This window comes from Centruroides sculpturatus, unplaced genomic scaffold (genome assembly GCF_000671375.1).
Source record: "Centruroides sculpturatus isolate CEXI.00-Female unplaced genomic scaffold, Cexi_2.0 scaffold924, whole genome shotgun sequence".
Classification (NCBI taxonomy): domain Eukaryota; kingdom Metazoa; phylum Arthropoda; class Arachnida; order Scorpiones; family Buthidae; genus Centruroides; species Centruroides sculpturatus.
Window position 1 is genome coordinate 235,938 of NW_019385278.1, and position 24,386 is coordinate 260,323.

Genomic DNA, 24,386 nt, shown 5'->3' on the forward strand with positions numbered 1-24,386 from the left:
AATTTGGAATTTTTGAATATTCGACCATGATGGAAAAACCGAAACTAACTCGAGCATTTCGTCACCGATCCACCCGGCGGCCGATAAGCGAACTAAACGTTATGATTTAAAGGGAAGAGAGATGGACGTACGGACGGAGGTGAACGGAATATACATTTATAAACAGAGAAATATTTTATCTGAAATTGGAATAACGGTATTTATTTTTTGAATACGCGCAGAATACGACGACGTAGGGTCTCAGATGTAACGATAAAATGATGTCGAATGTCGTCTCGATGACTATGGTGGAGACTCTGCGAGCGAATGAATCGACGAAGGAGAAATTGCTCACATCGATACAAACCAACCTGAAAAAGGTAAATTTGTTTAATTATTTAAAATTTCGTTAGTTAATCGCCATCGGAGTCGAGTATCCGGAAGGAAATTGTTGTTTATCAATGACTCACCAATGACTTAACTCTCCTTGGCCTTGAGAATCATTCGAGAGAAGTCTTTCTTCGTCATTTTCCTATTTTTAACGCGTTTATATTCATTTCTACCACACAAAACCGTAATCTGTAAACACAAAATGCAAATCACACTCCACTAATCAAAATAAATGCACTCGGTAATTGTAGCTGCAATTCCTTTTAATGTAAACATTGTAACTCAATGATTTTTTTTTGTTGCAGTCTTGTTTTTGAATTAGGAAACTGTAAAAATATTCTCTCATTTTTGTAATTTAATATATAATAATTTTACACCTACACCAAAATTTCTGTTTGTCTTGTTTCGTAACAAATGAAATCGTTTAGATTTGATTATATTAAGCCACACGACGCCTTCGGATTCTTTCGAGTTTGATTTTTCGGATGATTCGTCTTGCAAAAGATAACGACGGACTGATACGAATCGTGTCGTTCTCTTATCGCTTGCGGGTTAAAGTCGAGTCGTTTTTGAAGACCGCGTCGAAAAGAATCGAATTTGTCGCCCGATCGTTTAATTTGCCATATTTAAATAGAGATTTTGATTTAAAATCTCCTTTAATGCGATAAATGATATAACCCAAACTATTTTTGGCTCCCGTATTTGTTTAATCTCTAAATATTTATCGAAATTTAATCTCTCGCTGTGATATCTGTTTGATGTGTTGATGTTCGGTTAAAGTATTACCATTGGATGTCGTGGTTGTTTAATTTAAATGTGGATTAAAGTGATGTTACCTTTGCCGAATTTGATTTTGATGCAAAATTAATGTGTAAAACAAATTTTGGGTAATGTGCATTAATCTATGTTCACGTGCATATTTATTATCTTGTATTTTATCATTAATGAATTGTTTCTGTTTACTTACAGGTTATGATTTTGATTTTACATTGAATGAATTAAATAAATTTTGGTATGATTTTTTGTAAAAGACTGACAGTTAATAGTTTTACTTAACTAATTTTTTTTGAAATAAACATTTGAAATTATGACATAAAGAATAACTAAGCTATGACAAGAGATAACTAAAACTTGATTCTGTGGAGTTATTCTGAGTGATGTTGGATTAATAATTGTATTAATAAAAAACTATATGAACATTCCAGCCTGATGAAATATGCAATAGTAGGCCTATTTATAAACATTAAATAAATCTGCTACCTTGGCTGAGCGGTCAAGGTGGCAGCCAACCGCTCTGGGAAACCCCCGGTTCAAATCAGGACAGGTCGATAAATCCTCAGGAATTTTGGGAGTGGTCCGTTTGGATATGTTGGGCCTCGTCCCCCAACACCCGGCTGCTCCGGGCTTGCAAAAAGAGGCCCTCTTAATGCCCACAAGGTGGAAAAAATTAAAAAAATAAAATAAAATAAATTTTATCATTCCTGGAAAGAAAAATTTTTTTTTGTTTTTTGTATGTAATATAGAGAACAAGACTTAACAATAACTAGAATAACTTAATTCATAATCAAGTAACCTAACAAATCAATACTATGATTTTTCTGGAAAACTTCATATCTGTTATTTTATATAATTTCTAGTGGCATTTGCAATTTGATTGAAATAATCCTCCCTTGGTACTTCACTAAGATTCTCAATCATTACTTGTTACTAATTTGGTAAAATTACTGATTTTTGTTTGTTTCAAATTATGGACTGCTAATGCATCTAAATTCAAGTTTCAAATATTATGGGATTCCGAGATACAATAAATCTGATTTCAATTTTTTTTTTAACATAAATGACGTTATCTGAAATTTCTAAAGTATAAATATTTGCTGAAAAATAGAGTTTCAGTTACCTTAGTACCTCTTTGTAAACCACATTTGTGGTACTGCTTTTGGGATTAAGACTTTTTAAGCCTTAATCCTCTCTCTCCCCCCTCCTGGGAATTTCAAAAAATTCTTTTTGTGCATTTTCATGATGTACCCTAACTGTGTACTAAATTTCACTTCTTTAGGTTTAGTGGTTTGCTCTGGGCAATGATGAGTCAGTCAGTCAGTCAGGACATGTAATTTTATATATATATATAGATTAAGAAAGGAATATTGGAATAATCTATTTTTAATTAATTCTTTTTATTCTCTGTAGCTTGCTAATTGACACCTCATTATTAAAATGGTTTATACATTCATAAATGTGTTTTTTTTTTTTTCAGATTAACATTCAAAAATTTATATTAATTATTTGTTTTAATGTTACAAGTGCTAATTAAACATACTTATCAAAGTAAATAACTAGGTATGAACTATAACACTAAGATAAATATTTTACATAAGTATTTATCAAACTGTGACTAATGTCTTTGAAGATCAGTTTTCAGTTAGTAAATAAATTTATAAACAGATTTAAGTTTAAATCAAAATGAAGCTTTATTTGAATTAATCAAATTTTGAAATTTTTCAAAATCAGACATTAATCATTTTTATGAATTTATCTCTATTAGGTTGGATGAAAAAGTTCTGACTTAACCAGGAAATACTTATCACAGCTGGTTGAAAATATAGAACTATTCAACATAGTCCCTGTGAAGTGTGATGCATCTGGTTCTTCATCTTTGTTGAAACTCCTCATAAAAAAAGATTCGCCCTGTGTGTCACACACTACTTTTGCATGGGTGTCATTTGAATAATGTTGTTTCAGATATCTTACCATTACTGGTAAATGATAGTGCCAAATCTGGGAAATGTTCTAATTCAAAGGCATATTTTTCAATTGTCTGTATGACCTAGTATGCTTTGTGACTGAGTGCGTTACCTTGATGGAAGATGATTCCTCTCTCTCATTTTCTCCAGGTGTTTCTCTTTAATTGCATTGCACAGTTGAGCAACAGTGCCATGTAATAGTCACTGTTGATTGACTGTCCTTCTACCAAAAAGTCGATGAGCAGCACTCACTTTCCATCTCCCAAAAAATCAAGGCCATGACCTTGCTGGCTGATGGCTGAGTTCAGAATTTCTTTGCAAGTGAGGAGTCCTTGTGCTTCTATTGTTTTGATTGGAATTTTGTTCTGGATTAAGATGATGCACTCAGGTTTCATTTTGGATGATGAGATGGCTCAGAAAGTTTTCTTTGTTGGCTTTCAGTCACTAAAAATAAAATTATGACTGTTTTCTTGAATGTATTTCTGATTGACTGTCAGTCTGTGAGGGTAAGCATGCTGAAACTTTTCTTGTGTCTAATTTAACAGGATAGTGATCTTCATATGTTAGTTTGATATCCTTATTTCATCTGCAATGAATCAAAAATGTTACATGGCAGTCTTGTAGAATGATGCCATGTACTTTTGTGACATTCTCATTGACATTTGCCATTCTCTGTTTCTAGAATGTATCTAATTTTTCAAGTGATGAAAAATATTGCACACTGCAGTTATAGTTCATGTAGAGTTGTAGACAATAAAAAGTTATAGAAGCTAGGAAACAAAAATGGGACAACTTGTTGAAAGCTTTTCTAGGAACTATTTTACAGTTTTCAACAAAATATTAATTTATTTAAGCACAGAATTACCAAAAAAAGAAATTATTGTCAGCTAGCAAATCCTAATTTGTTTTTTGGGAGGCCAAGATTATAAAAGATCATAATCTAAGACAAAATGTATGACCAAAAAATACATATCTTCAAGAATTTTATGTAATTCTAAATGTTGTGAGCTTGTCCTATTCAAACAAGTAGCCACAAACTCATTCTTATTTTTGCATTTTATTATTTATATCATGCAATTTTTATGAAATAAATAAATAAAACTTAATGTTACTCTTTCCATTCATTATATTATTTTTTTCATAACAAAGTTCATTTTTACACAATTGAAGTTGGATAGTCCACACATTATCCAAGTAAAACTAGAAACTTTTATTTTATTTAGCTTTATCCAGAACTTTTGGATAACATGGACTTTAGCTGAGTTAAGTCAGGTTTATCCAAGTTTTGGTCTTTCCATAACATATTAATTATTGTCTTGTAATTACAAATCATTAAAAAATTTTTTTTAAATGTCTGAAGCAGAGAGCATTTTAATTATTATTTTTGTATCTACAACATTGTTTTAATCAAAAAATATATTTTATCATTTATAAATTATAAATGTTTAAAAGTTAATCTACTTAAATTTTACCAGCAATCAATATATTCATGTAAGAAAACTATGTACTCAGCTTTAATCAAGTGGCAATTCAAAACTGAATACAGTAATACCTCAACTTACGCTACCCCAACTTATGTGAACCTGGAGTTACGCGATTTTCAAATCTCGTCGATTCGTCTTTTGTTTGAGTGCCACGAAACTCTTGATTACTCACTCCCCCCACACTGTTGTTCAGCGTACATGTTCGGACGTGTCGCGTGGAATTGACACATAGCTACAATTTATTTTGTAATCATGGAATGCAAAAATTTTAAAATTATGTTAAAAACAGAAACACGAGAAAATAGATTTAATAATAATAATTTTAGGTGCACACTGCCACTAATTTTTGTAAATAATGCAAAGAGTTTGTTTTTTGCACTCCTGCAAGTTTGCCATGATAGTAAAAAATCTGAAACAATTAGTCTTTCTATAAAGGCATAAACACTGACTGTCATCAGTTACCTCTGTTAAAAAGATTGTTTCATCTACATTTTAAAAGCTTTTCTGCATTCAAAGTATTCATGAAGAATTTTGGAATGTCACAAATGAAAGTATTGAAAGAATGATTAAATCTATTTTTTTCAAACACTTGTGTGCTTTAACACCAAATACAGTCAAACCTGTCTAATGCAGAAATGGAAAGGAAAATTTGTCCATATAAGGGAAAAATAGGTATCTTTATTCAATTTAACACAAATTTAACAAGAAGTTTACAAACCTAGAATGTATAAATCATAAAAAACATGTCAAAAAATACACATACATCTCACATTCCTGATGTGATTTTGTATTCTTTGTTTTGAAGCTTATTTTAAACTTTTTTTTACATCACAGTTAGTTTGAATAAAATCAAGTTGAAATGTCTACAGATAAAATGCAAATTGGGCATATTATGCATGCTTTGAAGTTTTGTAAAGGATATGCTATACAAACAGTAAAATATACTCATATCATATATGGGGAAGATGCTTCTAAACTCTGAATGTGTCACATGTGGTTTTGAAAGTTTCGTTTGGGAAATTTTGAACTGAAGGATACAAAACATATGGGCTCTCAAAAGATGTTGAAGAGAAATTACAGGAAGAAACTGTTAAGGATTGACAAATAACAACTCATGAATTTGCAATAAATCTTAGTATGTCACAGACATGTATTGTTGAAACACTTCATCCACTTGAAATGGTTGTAAAACATGCTGATAATTGTGTTCTGCAGACAGTTTGTTTTTTTTTCCACTTATGAATAAAATACAACTGAACTGAGTATAATTTTGTTGGACAAAGTTGCTCTAAGATTTTTTTATTTTTAAGTTGGTTACTCATTTTTATCTTAGAGAACTTTTTTACGGATGAATGAAAAATAATTAAAGTTAAAATAGAAATATTTGTTATCAACTGAAAATCTGTTGTAGCAGGGGATGATTGTTCAGTCAAGTGTCAAGGTGCCACTGTATTTGATTAACGTGGTAACATTGAGAAGTTTATTAATTGCATTAATCAAGGGATACCTATACTGTAGTAGGTAACCTGTATATAGCAGAAACCTAACTACTTCAGATGAGTTGTTTGGTCCCTTGGGGTTCTACTATAGACAGGTTTGACTGTTTTTTTTTCACATTTTATACAAAAACAAATATATGTATTTATAATGATTAAATAATGCACATCACAGTACATGCCTGCTATTCTAAACTCTGCTTAATTCAAAACACTCTTGTTCTATCTATTGCTAAATGTTTCAACTAATAGTCTGTCTAGAACAGTGTTTCTCAACCTCTGACGAATTGTCGCCCCCTTCAATAAAACCGTTACGTAGTATCACCCCCTTCACTTCAAAACTCCGATGCTGAGGGCCAAGGCTAACGCCAAATTCGTACTGCATTGAATAGACTAGTGACTAGTATAATGTTATTTGTTTAATTATTGTACGACATAACGAATAAAATATCTAATTATTCTTAATATAGTGTTTTACTATATCGCCCAGAAAATTGTTTTTCGCCCCCCCAAAATATAAGTTGTTACTAATCGCCCCCTCAACATAGCAAAACGCCCACATGGGGCGATATTGCCCCCGTTGAGAAACACTGGTCTAGAACAATAGAACCTAAACCACAAAACATTGGGCACATTTGGAAATTGTAACCAGTGTTACCGGTAACTGCCATTTATAAAATGTGATCTAAATAACCAACCACTTTTAAAAATCACTGTTATGACATTACTGGTTGTCTTGCCATGTGCTTATTGAAGTAACCACGGTGACAAAGTGGTTACAACAGTTCTATTGAATTACAGTGTGGTGGGCAGATTGTATTGTATGACGAATGCAGCCACGATTTTAAAAATTTAGAGAAAATAAAACATTTTGTTTCCACGTCACAAAGCGACCAAGATCAGAAAGCCATGTTGACCCAAATTTCAGATGGGACAAGACAACATGAAAAATGGCCAGCAAATGCTATGAAATAATTGATTTCACAGTATAAACTAAATAACAAATTTTACACTCTTGAAACCATGTCGGTGATTATTTTGTCTTTTGAACACTATATAGTGTAAATACACGAACACTTGGCAATCTTCACCTTAAGTTTTTATTCAGTTTTTTAGTTGATACATGTACCTGTTTTTTTGTACACATTTCAGGCTTATGTAGGCCCCTCCTCAGCCAACTTGTACTTTGTCTACATATCTGTTGTCTTCATTTCTGGTCATATGCATCTTCCTTCGATGACTGTTGCCGTTTCTATTTTTTTAACTTGTTTTACACTCTTTTACACTCAACTAAGATTGTCAAGTGTTTGTGTATTTACACTATATAGTGTTCAAAAGACTAAATAACAAAGTCACAGTATAATAAATAATAATGTCACAGTATAAATTTTTTTTTAATACTTGTCAAAAAATTCTGCAAGTTCATTTTCATCTTTTGATGAACTTGTCAGATCTTTGTCATCATATGATTCTGAATCAATATTTGAGAGCAGTGACAGAATTAATATCATCTCTTGACTTTTCGCCATGTTGAACACCACAAAATAACCAGTAGTAGCACAGTAAGTGATGACATCAGTCACACTGTGGTGTTACTGGTTAGAATTTCCAAATATGCCTCTTACAATCCAGTAGAAAACTTGTAGAGAATGAATGCTTTCAATCATCTCAAACAGTTTAAGACAGATTAAATGTTTTAATCAAAAATAAAAAAATTATTCCTTTTTGATTTGTTTTCTTTTACATATAACCCTACTAATCCAAACAACACAGTGAACTTATTAGTTCATATTATTAGGAGTGCACTGTAATATGGAATGAAGTTTGAATATTAAAGTCTATAGTTATAATAGGGCTGTAGGAAGGGAGAAAAGTGGTCTGACTCAAAAATGAAGAGTAGTTGCCATGATTATGGCCATGGTCTCCTAGTTTCTTTATAAAGATTTCACTTTCAGTTCTTACCTAGTTATTTCAACTTTTTTAATTCTTAAATCAGTCTGGGTAAAGGTCTGTGTTGTTAGAGGAAAGAGAAAGAATTGTCTTAGGGATAACCCTTTCCCCTATGGAAAATTCCATTGGTTTGGTCTGACAATGTTTTCATGGTAGTGGGTAATTTTAAATTAGAATTTTATTCGTAATGTTGGCAGCAAAAAGTGGTTTGGCTATGCCTGACCCATTCCTACAGTTTTGTACAAGGAAATAAATGGAATAAAAGTGACATGAATAGTTATGAAAACATAATTTGTTGATAGAAATAAAGTATATGCAATTCTAATATTGGAGTATCACACTATGCTCGGAAGAGCATATAACAACATAATTCAGTTCATTAGATGGTTAAATGAAGAGGAAATATATTATGCAATAAATAGAGCATAATTTTAAAAAATTAAATTCATGATTTTAAATGTAAAATGATGTTTGATTTAACAAAAATGAGAGTAATACTAGTTTTGGTCTTAGAAGGATTAGTTTCAAACTTTTTAGGCATTAATCTTCATATTTTTGTTAAAATGAGAACAGAATAGATGATGATAACATGATGACTCTTGTTATAACCAATGATTGTTTCATAAGATGCAGATTGGCAAATTGATCATATCTGAAATGAAATCAGAATCAGTTTTATAAGAAATATTGAAATAGAACAAGAAATAAATATTTTGAAATTTAGGTTAGTGAACAAATAAAAAGTTAAAAAGTTGGGAAATTGTCTAGTTAGAAGGAAAAAAATTAACATTGTTATTGCTAGGATTTATTCTGCTTTTCAGACAGATAATTTTCTGCTAATAAGAAAAATTATAAAAATAAAAATCATAAGAAAATTATTCCTAAAAATATTTTTAATAATTTTTAGGAATTCTGATATTCAGAGTAAATCTAATTGACATTGATGATTCAAAAATATTTAATATATTGAAAGATGTTGAGAATGCTGATAATTTAATTAGATTAAATAAAGAGAGCAACATAACTTTACACAAAAAAGACATAAAATGTAATCATTCTCTCTATAATTTGTCCACTTTTCATACCACAGGAACAATGATTCTATTTTGTGAAGTTGACCTTTTCTTGTAGGTCCTCTCATGCCGTGACATGCTTTTCAACATTTTGTTTTAATGAATTAATTTTCAAAGATAATTGTTAGATAAATTCTTTTAGTGTTAATAAAAGTAAAAAAACTGATTTTCTTGTCAGTGATGTAAATGAATAATGAAAATTGTTGTAAGTTCATATGTATTTCCCTTCGCCTGACAGTGAAATTATTTTTAGGAATTATATATTAAAACATTTAATAACAGTTAATCCCAACAATGTCAATAAACTAAAAGGCTAAATATATATATAAAATTCAACAATGTTAATAAACTAAATTGTGTATGGATGAAGTGATTAATAGGGCATTGTTCATAATGCCTGGTCATTATGAATAATGACTAAAATGGGTGCATGCAGTCTGATAAATATTGATTAATTTATTAAATTGACCAGACATTATGAATAAAACTATATTCCCTTCAGGCAATTTGATTAAAAGAACTCCACTTATTTCATTTAGAATTATTTATTTTTTGTGAATTATTTCAAAGTATTTTAAAAAGAACATGTAATCTTTTAAAAGTAAGTACTATTAATACTATTAACTGTATTAATTAAACTAATATTAATGAAAAGTATTACAGTAGAGCCTCAAACTCGGCCTAATGTGGACCAAAGGGTGGCCGAGTTTGTGAAAATGCCGGGTTATCGGGAATGGGGTTAAAAAAACTAGGTATGAGTGTTTCCTCAGAAAATACTGTACAGTACAAATACTGTACTGTATTTGTATGTATTGTTTACTTGAAAATACAACAGAGAATAAACTGCCCAAATACCCTTAAACAAAGGAAAAGTATGACCTTTATGAAGGCATAGAGCCTTTACTACATAGTGTATTCATTAATTTTCATTTTTATGTACAGTAATTTACCTGATAAGACAGACCCCAGAATAATACTTTATGAGGCATAAAGCTGTCTATAATGAAAATTAATTAACTAAGGATTTTTTTGCCCTGCCAGGGTGTGGCCGAGTTATCCGGAGTGTCGGGTTATCGAGTGCTGAGTTTTCGAGGCTCTACTGTATTAACAAATTTATACGTCCATCAAAAAATCAACTTACAGGAAACTTCTGGAATTTCATTTTTGGTATAAATTATATAAAAAACTAGCTGTTACCCATGGCTTTGCCCATGCAGATTTTGCAATTTGATAGAAATAACCCTCCCTTGGTACTTCACTAAGATTCTTGATCATTAGTTGTTACTAATTTGGTAAAATTACTGATTTTTGTTTGTTTCAAATTATGGACTGCTAATGCATCTAAATTCAAATTTCAAATATTATGGGATTCTGAGATACAATAAATCTGAGTTCAATTTTTTTTTATTTGAAATATAAATTACATTATCTGAAAATTTCTAAAGTATAAATATTTACTGAAAAATAGAGTTTCAGTTACCCCAGTATCTCTTTGTAAACCACATTTGTAGTACAGTAATACCTCGACTTACGCTACCCCGACTTATGCGCACCCGGAGTTACGTGATTTTCAAATCTCGTCGATTTGTCTTTTGTTTGAGTGCCACGCAACTCTCGATTACGCACTCCCTCCACACTGTTGTTCGGCTTACATGTTAGGACGTGTCGCGTGGAATCAACACATAGCTACAATTTATTTTGTGTTATTTATTTCTGTGTTTGTTATATCTACGGAGACTTGAGAGACTCTATGTGATGATTTCTTGTAACCGCGAACGAATCAAAAGACGAGATAAGATTAACGAGAACATTTATTAGCTTACATACATCTGACTTGGATTTTACACAAATTGGGAAATTATACCTTGACTTACGCGAATTCAACTTACGCGGTTATCGCTCGGTCCCACCTATCACGTAAGTTCGGGGTATTACTGTACTGCCTTTTAGGACTGAGACTTTTTAAGCCTTAATCCTCTCCCGCTCCCCCCATGGGGAATTTCGAAAAATCCCTTCTTAGTGTGCATTTTCATGACTTATCCTAACTGTGTATGAAATTTCACCTCTTTAGGTTCAGCAGTTTGCTCTGGGCAATGATGAGTCAGTCAGTCAGGACATGTAATTTTATATATTTACATTAAATGTTTTTTAGTTTATTTATTCGAGCAGTTAAGATTTTGATGACATTTGGAATTACATAACTTTTTTTCTTTGTAGCATTTGCATCTATTAGATTTTCAACCAATTTTGCAGCAGCATAGGCCTTGGCCTCCTGAAATTGATGACATTCTTGCACATTCTCTAAGTGAAATTTCTGCGCATGGTATATTTCCAACAGAGATAGTTTTCTTTACAAGCAGTGAATTGATTTCTGGAATATAATAGATTTAATATGCCATGTTTGGTAACCAGTTTGTAAAGATTTTTATCTTTAATCGCAACAACTACACCTAAAATATTTTTTCCATCACTGCGGACTAAATCTGGTACATGAATCCTTACTGAATCACCAACATTAGCTGCTGTGTATTTGGAATTTGATGTATCAATCACTTTTCTGCTTGCATCTTAAAAAAGATTAAACATAGCCATTTTCCTTGTTTTAGACACACTTTTTATTTTTTCTTCTATTTTTGGATCAACTGTTTGGATTTTTTCTTCTTCATTCACCAGTCCTGTTGGTTTTTAACAGTCATAGTTGAATGAATTTAGTTAAATGGTCTTGATTCACGAGTATAAATTTATATTGCTCATCGGCTTGCAGCTACGTATCTATAAGATCAACCTGACATCTCGAATTCATTTCATTAGGCCTACATAAAATTTGTTTAACTATCAAGCGTTTCTTAGGAACATTCTGTTTTGTCTGACAGATTTCACATAAGTTCAAATAAATTATGATCACCTTTCTTGTAATATTTTTATATTTCATATTTAATTCTTTTTCCATACTGTTTCTACCGCCATGTCCAATAGCAATATGGTCCTTGTTCAATAGCTGAAATATTTCTTCAGTTTGAACATAATATTTAATCACATTACTTTCTTTTAGTCATAAGTAATTTTTCTAAATTTTCGATAGATACGTCATATATACATAAATGCTGATATTCTTCTGGTAATTTAAAATTAACTTTCATTTTTGACTCTTTCACTTTTTGTATCATTGACAAATATGCTGATTTTGTAAAAATTTGATTGTTCTGACTTTTTTCTGCAATTAACTTGTTTAATCGGTTGTTGAAGCGATTATTCATATCACTTAATGATTGCTCCATGATCATTGCTTTTGTCAAAGAAGAAAATACTATTTTAAGAGACAAAAGTAAAATTAAAATGTTGCACAAGATTAACTACTGGTTGAATAAATTTAAAATTCGGTACTAAACGCAATATGCATGCTCAACTCAGATGCAAGTGCTGATCAGCTAGTGTATGTTGGATGATCACTCCTCAATCTATTATCATCACTTTGCCTGACTAGATGATAGCAGTATTCAAAATGACTGGTCAATTTGATAAATTATATTAAAACACCTGAAATTTATTAGTGCCCGATTTTGTTTGTCGTCATTCATAATGCCCATATTAATCACTTAGTTCATAACATATACACACTTACATAATAAAACCCCTGACAAATGTCAATAAACTAGAATGCTAAATATACATAAAAATCCATACAATATCAATAAAATAAAATACTACTGTACATACAATTTCCAACATTATCAATATTAAAATGCTAAATATACAAATTCAACTTGGCTGCTTGTCTTATTAATTATTTAAAATTTACGTGTTTTGATTATTTTAATTCTCAACATCTTTCCTTTGTTCTTGTCTTCCCTTTCTAGAACTTCGTATCCCTTTTTAATCCTTCTTTTGTCAACATGGGGGGTCTGTTCCAAGAAATGTTGAGAACAATAGAGAGAACAGCAATGAGCCCAAAGGGGAAGGCAAACTGGTCATTTTTAAGCTTGATTTTGGAGAAGACGCACGCAGGTCCTCACAGTCTGAGGAGGAAAGAATGGAAGAGCAAAAAGGTTAAGCTTTGGTGAATACTGTGTAGCTTTACAGGATATAAATTTTATTAACGCTCCTTTCCGAACAAGAGACTTTCGATCATTACAAAGTTGGATAAGCAACGGAACTATATTTGTGACGAAAGACGGAAAATCATAAAGCTAGAATAATTCTCGCAAGGAACAGTATCCTGACAAAATCCTGGGTATTTTTATGATTGTTTTTCTATTTCTATCCTTCTAATTTCTGTATTCTACTTTCCTCTTACTTAGATTGTAAGGTAGTTTTAAGGTATTAAATTTGGATTACTTCTGTTATGTGCAAAACATTTTTCTTTTGTATGATCTGTAACCACCTGCACTCCTGACGTGGGGAAAATTCACTGGTATCCAACCTTAATTGGGATCCCAACAAAAGATCCTGTGATACTTGTTTTGTTCTGTGTAAATAAAGTGTATTAATTGTATTTGTTCACTATTTGTGTTTTGGTATTACACTCTATATATTGCTTTTGCAGCATTGTATAAACACTCAATCTTCCATAGATGAATCCTTATACACAAGATGAATTTTTACTCCTTAATTTCAACAGGAAGGAAAGTCCAAGGTAGTGTTTACAGTGCAAAGTATGAATTAGATCAGCATATTTTTGGCACCTTACTTCCAACGAGAGTCCTTCTCTTTGTTTTCAGTAAATGTGCTCACCTTCTTTGTTTGGCAATCTCCTCCTTCAGCTTGATGGTCACTCCAGATGAAATGAAGTCCATCAAGAAGAAAAATGAAAGATGTCATTCCCTCAGTTAATATGTTCTTATATTCTTTTTACACATCACAAACATCTTTTTCTCAATCAGAGTGCTCCACGAAGATGGCCTGGTTGACCTTCTTTGGACACATACCTGGCAAACTGAGACTGTTATTACCTCTTGCAATAGTGTTGAAATGAAGCATAGTAACAGCTCAGGATGGAGAAAGAAAAGAACAGGGGGAAAAATGAATGTGGAATGGGAGTACCACACACAAATGTTTTGCTATAACAATAATAAACTATGCTATTACTTTTAATAACGAATTGTCAAGACAATAATTTTTAAATTTACAAAATTTAGGAAAATTCTTAAAGATAACACAAAAATGTCTCTTCTCATTTGTTCTTTCACTTGCACACAAGAAAAATAAATTAAAAATTATTATCCCGGCAATTCTTTATCAAATATATTTATTTTTTAATATTGTGCCATTGCTAGAGGGATCTTTTAATGTTTTCACATATTGAGGCAGACGAGTAGTCTCAAATGTAAGGTCGACTCCACTGTAGAACTTTATTTTCCTCATGTGCATATGAAAGGACAAGTGAGAAGACCCATTTTTGTATTGTCTTTTTTAAGAATTTTTTAAGAAGAGTAATAGCATAAATTTTGTAAATTTATGCTATTACTCTTTAACTGTTTCATTTTAAAGATTATAGTTATACATCAATTATTAATTTTTGGATACTTGTAATGATTGTTTTTTTCTTTTAACAGGTGCAAAATGTAGCAAGTGACTTACTTGTAGATCAAAAACTTCAAACAGATAAAAAAGAAGTGCAGCAGTTGTGTGAAAGTTTATTCAGAGTTTTTTCTCATGGGTAAATAGTTTTCAGATTTGTTTCATTCATTATAAATTTGTATTTTGTTTTTATTAGGTTCTGTTATAAATGAATTGATTCTATGAATAAATTTAGAGTTGAAAGACATTAATTTAATTTAAAAATGTTATAGAATAATACTTTATGTATTGATCTATAATTACACACATTTCTAAAACTTAAGGATGGATGATATTTGTACATGAATAGAGAGAAATTTAGATGAATTCAGACAAATATGGCAAGAATTGTATTACTCAGTATCTAATATAGGGTAATAAGCAACAACTTGTAGGATTTTACAAATCAAAGCAATAAAAATAAATCTTTGGTGACTAGATGAAAAGTGCTTACCAATATCCAGGCAGAGAGACCTGCTAGTATGAAATATGTCTGCCTGAAACTGAATTGTGGCACTCATGATGTGACAGGCTCATCACCAGGTCATCACCAAGCTCATCATTCTAGCAATTGTATTTGTCCTTAAGTTTTGGATATATATATTATATTTAAAATTTTTTTGTGAATAAGTATATTAAATATAATTACTAATATGCACTTCAAAAAAATAATAATGTACAATAATACAATATACAATAATTATGTGTATAAAAAATGATTTGCAGAAAATGTTATATTCATTTACTATTTTGTGAATTTTTAGTTATATTTTTGGATAATTTTAGTCTTTAATAGGAATTGAGTTATATAAAGATTTCTTAATTAGTAGTTAGAAATCTATTGTAGATTTCTAACTACTAAAGATTTTTAAGCATATATTAATCTAAACTGTGATAAAACAACTGCAATTTGTTGAACAGGGTTCTGAAAAGTTACTGTGCAGTGGAAAAAATTGAAGTAAAGTTTTAATTAAAAAAGTGAAGTTTTACATATGATATTGCAGTTTCTCCTACGGCAAATGTCAGAAATGTCTCCCAGAAGTTCAAATTTGGGAGAGTGAGGTCCAGAGACTTAATGGGCCAGATTCCACGGGACATTATGCAATTAGCAAAGAAGTCTTTTAAAAACCAGAACATCAGTGAGTGAGCAGCATTGCCATCTATCACAAAGTGGAAATGCACCATGTACAGTACAACTAACAGGTCTCATATGCAAGACCGTACATATAACTTTCATTACAAATTTCTCATTGCCTAGTAACTCTTTGGACAACCTGTGTTTGCAAATAAGATGTAAAAAATTGCCTAATGTAAATTTTTATATTTTGGTGCTTTATGAACAATATTCTTTTGTCAATTTTTAAATTTTTTTATACTTTCCAAAAATTTTAAATGATTATTAAATTTTTTAATTACTGTAAATTTCATTGAAATATNAGGAAGGAAAGTCCAAGGTAGTGTTTACAGTGCAAAGTATGAATTAGATCAGCATATTTTTGGCACCTTACTTCCAACGAGAGTCCTTCTCTTTGTTTTCAGTAAATGTGCTCACCTTCTTTGTTTGGCAATCTCCTCCTTCAGCTTGATGGTCACTCCAGATGAAATGAAGTCCATCAAGAAGAAAAATGAAAGATGTCATTCCCTCAGTTAATATGTTCTTATATTCTTTTTACACATCACAAACATCTTTTTCTCAATCAGAGTGCTCCACGAAGATGGCCTGGTTGACCTTCTTTGGACACATACCTGGCAAACTGAGACTGTTATTACCTCTTGCAATAGTGTTGAAATGAAGCATAGTAACAGCTCAGGATGGAGAAAGAAAAGAAGAGGGGGAAAAATGAATGTGGAATGGGAGTACCACACACAAATGTTTTGCTATAACAATAATAAACTATGCTATTACTTTTAATAACGAATTGTCAAGACAATAATTTTTAAATTTACAAAATTTAGGAAAATTCTTAAAGATAACACAAAAATGTCTCTTCTCATTTGTTCTTTCACTTGCACACAAGAAAAATAAATTAAAAATTATTATCCCGGCAATTCTTTATCAAATATATTTATTTTTTAATATTGTGCCATTGCTAGAGGGATCTTTTAATGTTTTCACATATTGAGGCAGACGAGTAGTCTCAAATGTAAGGTCGACTCCACTGTAGATCTTTATTTTCCTCATGTGCATATGAAAGGACAAGTGAGAAGACCCATTTTTGTATTGTCTTTTTTAAGAATTTTTTAAGAAGAGTAATAGCATAAATTTTGTAAATTTATGCTATTACTCTTTAACTGTTTCATTTTAAAGATTATAGTTATACATCAATTATTAATTTTTGGATACTTGTAATGATTGTTTTTTTCTTTTAACAGGTGCAAAATGTAGCAAGTGACTTACTTGTAGATCAAAAACTTCAAACAGATAAAAAAGAAGTGCAGCAGTTGTGTGAAAGTTTATTCAGAGTTTTTTCTCATGGGTAAATAGTTTTCAGATTTGTTTCATTCATTATAAATTTGTATTTTGTTTTTATTAGGTTCTGTTATAAATGAATTGATTCTATGAATAAATTTAGAGTTGAAAGACATTAATTTAATTTAAAAATGTTATAGAATAATACTTTATGTATTGATCTATAATTACACACATTTCTAAAACTTAAGGATGGATGATATTTGTACATGAATAGAGAGAAATTTAGATGAATTCAGACAAATATGGCAAGAATTGTATTACTCAGTATCTAATATAGGGTAATAAGCAACAACTTGTAGGATTTTACAAATCAAAGCAATAAAAATAAATCTTTGGTGACTAGATGAAAAGTGCTTACCAATATCCAGGCAGAGAGACCTGCTAGTATGAAATATGTCTGCCTGAAACTGAATTGTGGCACTCATGATGTGACAGGCTCATCACCAGGTCATCACCAAGCTCATCATTCTAGCAATTGTATTTGTCCTTAAGTTTTGGATATATATATTATATTTAAAATTTTTTTGTGAATAAGTATATTAAATATAATTACTAATATGCACTTCAAAAAAATAATAATGTACAATAATACAATATACAATAATTATGTGTATAAAAAATGATTTGCAGAAAATGTTATATTCATTTACTATTTTGTGAAGTTTTAGTTATATTTTTGGATAATTTTAGTCTTTAATAGGAATTGAGTTATATAAAGATTTCTTAATTAGTAGTTAGAAATCTATTGTAGATTTCTAACTACTAAAGATTTTTAAGCATATATTAATCTAAACTGTGATAAAACAACTGCAATTTGTTGAACAGGATTCTGAAAAGTTACTGTGCAGTGGAAAAAATTGAAGTAAAGTTTTAATTAAAAAAGTGAAGTTTTACATATGATATTGCAGTTTCTCCTATGGCAAATGCCAGAAATGTCTCCCAGAAGTTCAAATTTGGGAGAGTGAGGTCCAGAGACCTAATGGGCCAGATTCCACGGGACATTATGCAATCAGCAAAGAAGTCTTTTATAAACCAGAACATCAGTGAGTGAGCAGCATTGCCATCTATCACAAAGTGGAAATGCACCATGTACAGTACAACTAACAGGTCTCATATGCAAGACCGTACATATAACTTTCATTACAAGTTTCTCATTGCCTAGTAACTCTTTGGATAACCTGTGTTTGCAAATAAGATGTAAAAAATTGTCTAATGTAAATTTTTATATTTTGGTGCTTTATGAACAATATTCTTTGGTCAATTTTTAAATTTTTTTATAGTTTCCAAAAATTTTAAATGATTATTAACTTTTTTAATTACTGCAAATTTCATTGAAATATTTTAATTATTATATATTTTAGTTTTATTTAAAAAATTTTTAATCAACTATTCTTAGTTATTTTTAAAAATTTCTTAGGCAGTAGAGGATAAGCTAATTACATAGAACAAGTAATTAAAATGATGTTACAAATAATAGATAAATATAAATTAGAATATAGAAATTAATACTTCAGAAAGGAAACAAAGTAGAATTTTTTATGATAAATATTTTTTGCTAACTGAAAATATTTTATACAAACATTAGTGATATAAAGGATGCTGCATAAGCTCAAATATATATATGCAAAGAGTTTGCTTTATTGCAGTTACTTTGAAGTTACAGAATATGATTTATGTAAATATTGTGGTCACTCCATACTTAGCAAATGTATATTACTTGTCTAGTGTTGTGCATGCACACATATAAGTGCATTCCTTCACCTACTTGTTTTAGTATAGAGACTTTTAAATCAAGAGAAACAAAAACTTTTAAATACTCCTTATTTAAGATTTTCATATTGATTTTTTTCATTTTGTCAATATTTTCATTTTATTCTGGGAACGACTTACTAATAAATAAGACAAATACATACCTCAGAATATCTAAGTTTTGTTGAAAGTGTAGCAATTTTCTTTACAGAAATATATTTTAAATAATTATATTACACAAAACAACAAAAAGATAGTACAGAATTTTGTTAGTTAATGTTGTAATGCTATTAATGCTAATATATATTAATTTATAGAAAGAATAGAAATAACATAAAAACAATTTGGTATGAGCAAACAATTGTGCTGAATTTACAAACTTTAATTTCAGCTGCTTTGTCATTTTTATAAAACTAATGCCATTGGAATTCAAAATAAAAATATTTCAGCAATTTAAATGTAACAAAATAAAGTGAAATTGAACAACTGCTATAATTTATAATTAGAAGAAAAATGATTTTTTTTTTTGTTTTAATGATAAAATTTTGTATCAGAAATAGAATCTGACACAAGTACTGTATATATTTTTAGTCATTTGTCTGAAATTATTACTTTATTTCATTAATTTAAATTTTTATGTTTTGATTAAGTTTAAATCAAACTGTATAATGGACATATGTAGTATATATAATTTAATAATTAGTTAAAACATCTTTGTTTAAATTAAACAAGTCTGTATATAAATACATAATAGACATTATTTTACTTTAAGAACTTTGATGGAGTAAAAATTGTCTTTCAGATAGAGGAAAATTAATTCTTTAAATAATTTGCTTAAATTGATTGAAAGAACTATTTTTTCTTTTCCAACTCATAATGAAGTGAAATTCTGACACTAGACTTTCTGTACATCCATTTATTTGCTTCTATATTATGTTTATTTATCTGTCAATACATGTATGGTTATAATAATGTAATAAAAATATATAAAAACATGTAAAAAATATATGCAAATTAACATAAAACATATGTAAGTTAAAATACAATAACTATTTTTATCAAATAATAAAAAATTAGTAAAATAAAAAAAATCAATTAGACAAGAAATTGAAATAAGAAGAAAAATAAATTAAACAAAATTATAAAACAGAGTATTGTATGTGTGTACAGATGATGTAAAAGACAACGTACAAGTGTCAAACAAGTATTGTGTAAAAACCTAAGTGGAAAGTTATTATCTTTATGTCACAACATACAAGTTATTGAGTATGTGAAATGCTATATTATAATGTACATGAAAAAGACTAAATAATGTAATATTGTAAAATTTGCAGGAAATAGATGAATATAAATTTTAGATGATATTTAATGTAATTTAAAAAAAAAATAGTGACACAAAGTGACACAAAAATTCCTTAAAAGGTATGTCAACACTTAAAGGAAATTTTAATAATGTTTTAATAATAATTGTACAGTAAACTGAGAAAGAGTGAAGAATTGAGAAACTGTATTGATGGATGAATATAAACAAGATATAGAATTAAATAGTGGATGTATTCTAGAGTCTAGAATATTAATAGTAGTTCTTTCATTATTCTTTTTGCTGAAACTGTTTCTATTTCTTTTCAAACTTACAATGAACTGATATTCTGAGGCAAAAGACTTTATGTACATCCACTATTTAACTCTATATCTNTTTAAATAATTATATTACACAAAACAACAAAAAGATAGTACAGAATTTTGTTAGTTAATGTTGTAATGCTATTAATGCTAATATATATTAATTTATAGAAAGAATAGAAATAACATAAAAACAATCTGGTATGAGCAAACAATTGTGCTGAATTTACAAACTTTAATTTCAGCTGCTTTGTCATTTTTATAAAACTAATGCCATTGGAATTCAAAATAAAAATATTTCAGCAATTTAAATGTAACAAAATAAAGTGAAATTAAACAACTGCTATAATTTATAATTAGAAGAAAAATGATGATTTTTTTTTTTGTTTTAATGATAAAATTTTGTATCAGAAATAGAATCTGACACAACACAAGTACTGTATATATTTTTAGTCATTTGTCTGAAATTTTCATTAATTAAATTTTTATGTTTTGATGAAGTTTAAATCAAACTGTATAATGGACATATGTAGTATATATAATTTAATAATTAGCTTAAAACATCTTTGTTTAAATTAAACAAATCTGTATATAAATACACAATAGACATTATTTTACTTTAAGAACCTTGATGGAGTAAAAATTGTCTTTCAGATAGATGAAAGTTAATTCTTTAAATAATTTACTTAAATTAATTGAAAGAACCATTGTTTCTTTTCCAACTCATAATGAAGTGAAATTCTGACACTAGACTTTCTGTACATCCATTTATTTGCTTCTATATTATGTTTATTTATCTGTCAATACATGTATGGTTATAATAATGTAATAAAAATATATAAAAACATGTAAAAAATATATACAAATTAACATAAAACATATGTAAGTTAAAATACAATAACTATTTTTATCAAATAATAAAAAATTAGTAAAATAAAAAAAATCAATTAGACAAGAAATTGAAATAAGAAGAAAAATAAATTAAACAAAATTATAAAACAGAGTATTGTATGTGTGTACAGATGATGTAAAAGACAACGTACAAGTGTCAAACAAGTATTGTGTAAAAACCTAAGTGGAAAGTTATTATCTTTATGTCACAACATACAAGTTATTGAGTATGTGAAATGCTATATTATAATGTACATGAAAAAGACTAAATAATGTAATATTGTAAAATTTGCAGGAAATAGATGAATATAAATTTTAGATGATATTTAATGTAATTTAAAAAAAAAATAGTGACACAAAGCAACACAAAAATTCCTTAAAAGGTATGTCAACACTTAAAGGAAATTTTAATAATGTTTTAATAATAATTGTACAGTAAACTGAGAAGGAGTGAAGAATTGAGAAACTCTATTGATGGATGAATATAAACAAGATATAGAATTAAATAGTGGATGTACATAAAGTCTTTTGCCTCAGAATATCAGTTCATTGTGAGTTTGAAAAGAAATAGAAACAGTTTCAGCAAAAAGAATAATGAAAGAACTACTATTAATATTCTAGACTCTAGAATACATCCACTATTTAATTCTATATCTTGTTTATATTCATCCATCAATACAGGATTTGAATTCTTTACTCCTCTTCAGTTTACTGTACAAATATTATTAAAACATTATTAAAATTTCCTTAAAAGTGTTGACATACCTTTTAAGGAATTTTTGTGTCACTTTGTGTCATTATGTTTTTTTTTTTAATTACATTAAATATCATCTAAAATTTATATTCATCTATTTCTTACAAATTTTACACTATTAAATTATTTAGTCTTTTTTGTGTACAGTACATTATAATATAGCATTTCACATACTCAATAACTTGTACATTGTGACATAAAGATAATAACTTTCCACTTACATTTTTACATAGTATTTGTTTGACACTTGCATTGTATGTTTTACATCATCTGTACACACATACATTAGGCTAGAAATGTTAATGTGTAAGCAAATAAATGTTTCTTGGCAGCCAAAGGTGTTTATTGATGAATTAACAGATATACCATAATGTTATCAGATTACAGTAAAATACAGCATTTGAATGCCATTAATCATGATTATATAATAGTTCAAGTCTAGGCATTTTTTTTTGTTTGTTATTCAAATTAATTTTACATTAGGATAAACAAAACAAACTAAAATGAAGTTATTTTGTGTAGGAGTAGTCATGTTATTTGACTATGAAACATTTACTAAAATAATATTGTGGAGACTTGTATGTATGCAGATTGATGATACTGAATATCATTTATTTATTTGAAATTTTCAAATTAAAATTTTACTATAATAAACATAATTCAGTTTTTCATGTAAACAATAAATGTGTTTGTTGCTGAAAAGATTTTTATAACATTAATGCTATTGGTTGCTAAGATTATAAAAAATTTTTTGTGTAGATATATTTTTGCATTATATATGCCAGCAGCCATTTGCTTCATTAGTTGTCATTGAATGGCTATTTAATTTTTAACTGCTAAGATTAAATCTTACCAGTTAATTTTATTGATGTTACAATTTGTAATTTCTCATTACATGTTGAATTAATTTAACAACAAAACTTATCTTTTTCTTTTATCTTCATTTTGGAACATAATAATATTTTTAATGATCTCAACAAAAGGGAAACTGCAGTTCTAAAAATAATTCTGTTCACTTTACATTAAAGTGTAGAGTGAATAAAACAAATTTAACAATAAAATTAATACTGCATCTCAGTTATTCTAATTGCATGTTTTCTGTTTTCTGTTCATGCTTATGCACAGAAGTGAGAACAGAAGGATTTTATTTAGCATAATTATTATGCACACTGTTTTATTGTTCTATTTAATTATTTCTCAGTGAAACAAATTGGCACAAAATGGAAAAAATATTATGGAAAAATGGAAATATTAAGTCTAAATAATTATTAACAATGTTTGCATAAATCAGTATGAATATTTTTAATAATTGCTCAGAGTTAGTTGTTTAATAATTGCATAAAAAATTATATCTTTTATTAAAAGGAGTGCAACTCAAGTACAAAAATAACATTGTAAAAAGAAATAAAGTAGTAATAGTTTTTTGTAGAAGCCACAAATTTTTGATAATGATATAGCTTTAAGTTAAGACATTATTTTTTATATTCATTTAATGTTGTAAGCATAAAATAGTGAAGTTGCATAAAATTGCAAAATGTGCTTATTGATTAAACTTTTTAAACTAACTTTTAAGGGTAATAAACAATGCTTTTTTGTCCTTGACTATAAATTAGACAGAATTAGATAACCTATAACAATTTCAGGGCTTATCACACCAAGGCCAACAGAAAGAAGGACCAGAACTTTTATAAAAAAAAAAGGGTTGGTCTTTAATAATCACATTTCAATTTAATATACCTTTATATATAAAAAAGAACACTTTTCAGATGTATATCAGTAAAATTAAAGAAAGAACGACCTTGCAAACTGATCAAGAAATGGAAATACAAAATATAATAAGAATGTTTAGCCTAAATAATTACCCTAGAACAGTCCAGTGTTTCTCAACCTCTAACGAATCGTCGCCCCTTCAATAAAACTGTTACTTAATATTGCCCCCTTCAATGAAACCATTATGTAGTATCGCCCCCTTCACTTCAAAATTCCGATGCCGAGGGCCAAGGCTAACGCCAAATTTGTACTGCATTGAATAGACTAGTATAATGTTATTTGTTTAATTATTGTACGATATAACGAATAAAATATCTAATTATTCTTAACATAATGTTTTACTATATCGCCCAGAAAATTGTTTTTTGCCCCCCAAAATATAAATTGTTACTAATCGTCCCCTCAACATGGAAAAACGCCCACATGGGGGCGATATCGCCCCCGTTGAGAAACACTG

The 24,386-nt window shown here is 29.0% G+C and overlaps 1 long non-coding RNA gene across 1 annotated transcript; it reads left to right on the top strand.

Annotated features, from left to right (window-relative positions):
- On the top strand, positions 1-15,309 carry LOC111637108. The gene is made up of 3 exons (XR_002758637.1): positions 1-139; positions 222-359; positions 14,666-15,309. It is a non-coding gene; the product is annotated as an uncharacterized LOC111637108 (long non-coding RNA).
- Positions 15,310-24,386: the final 9,077 nt, after the last annotated feature.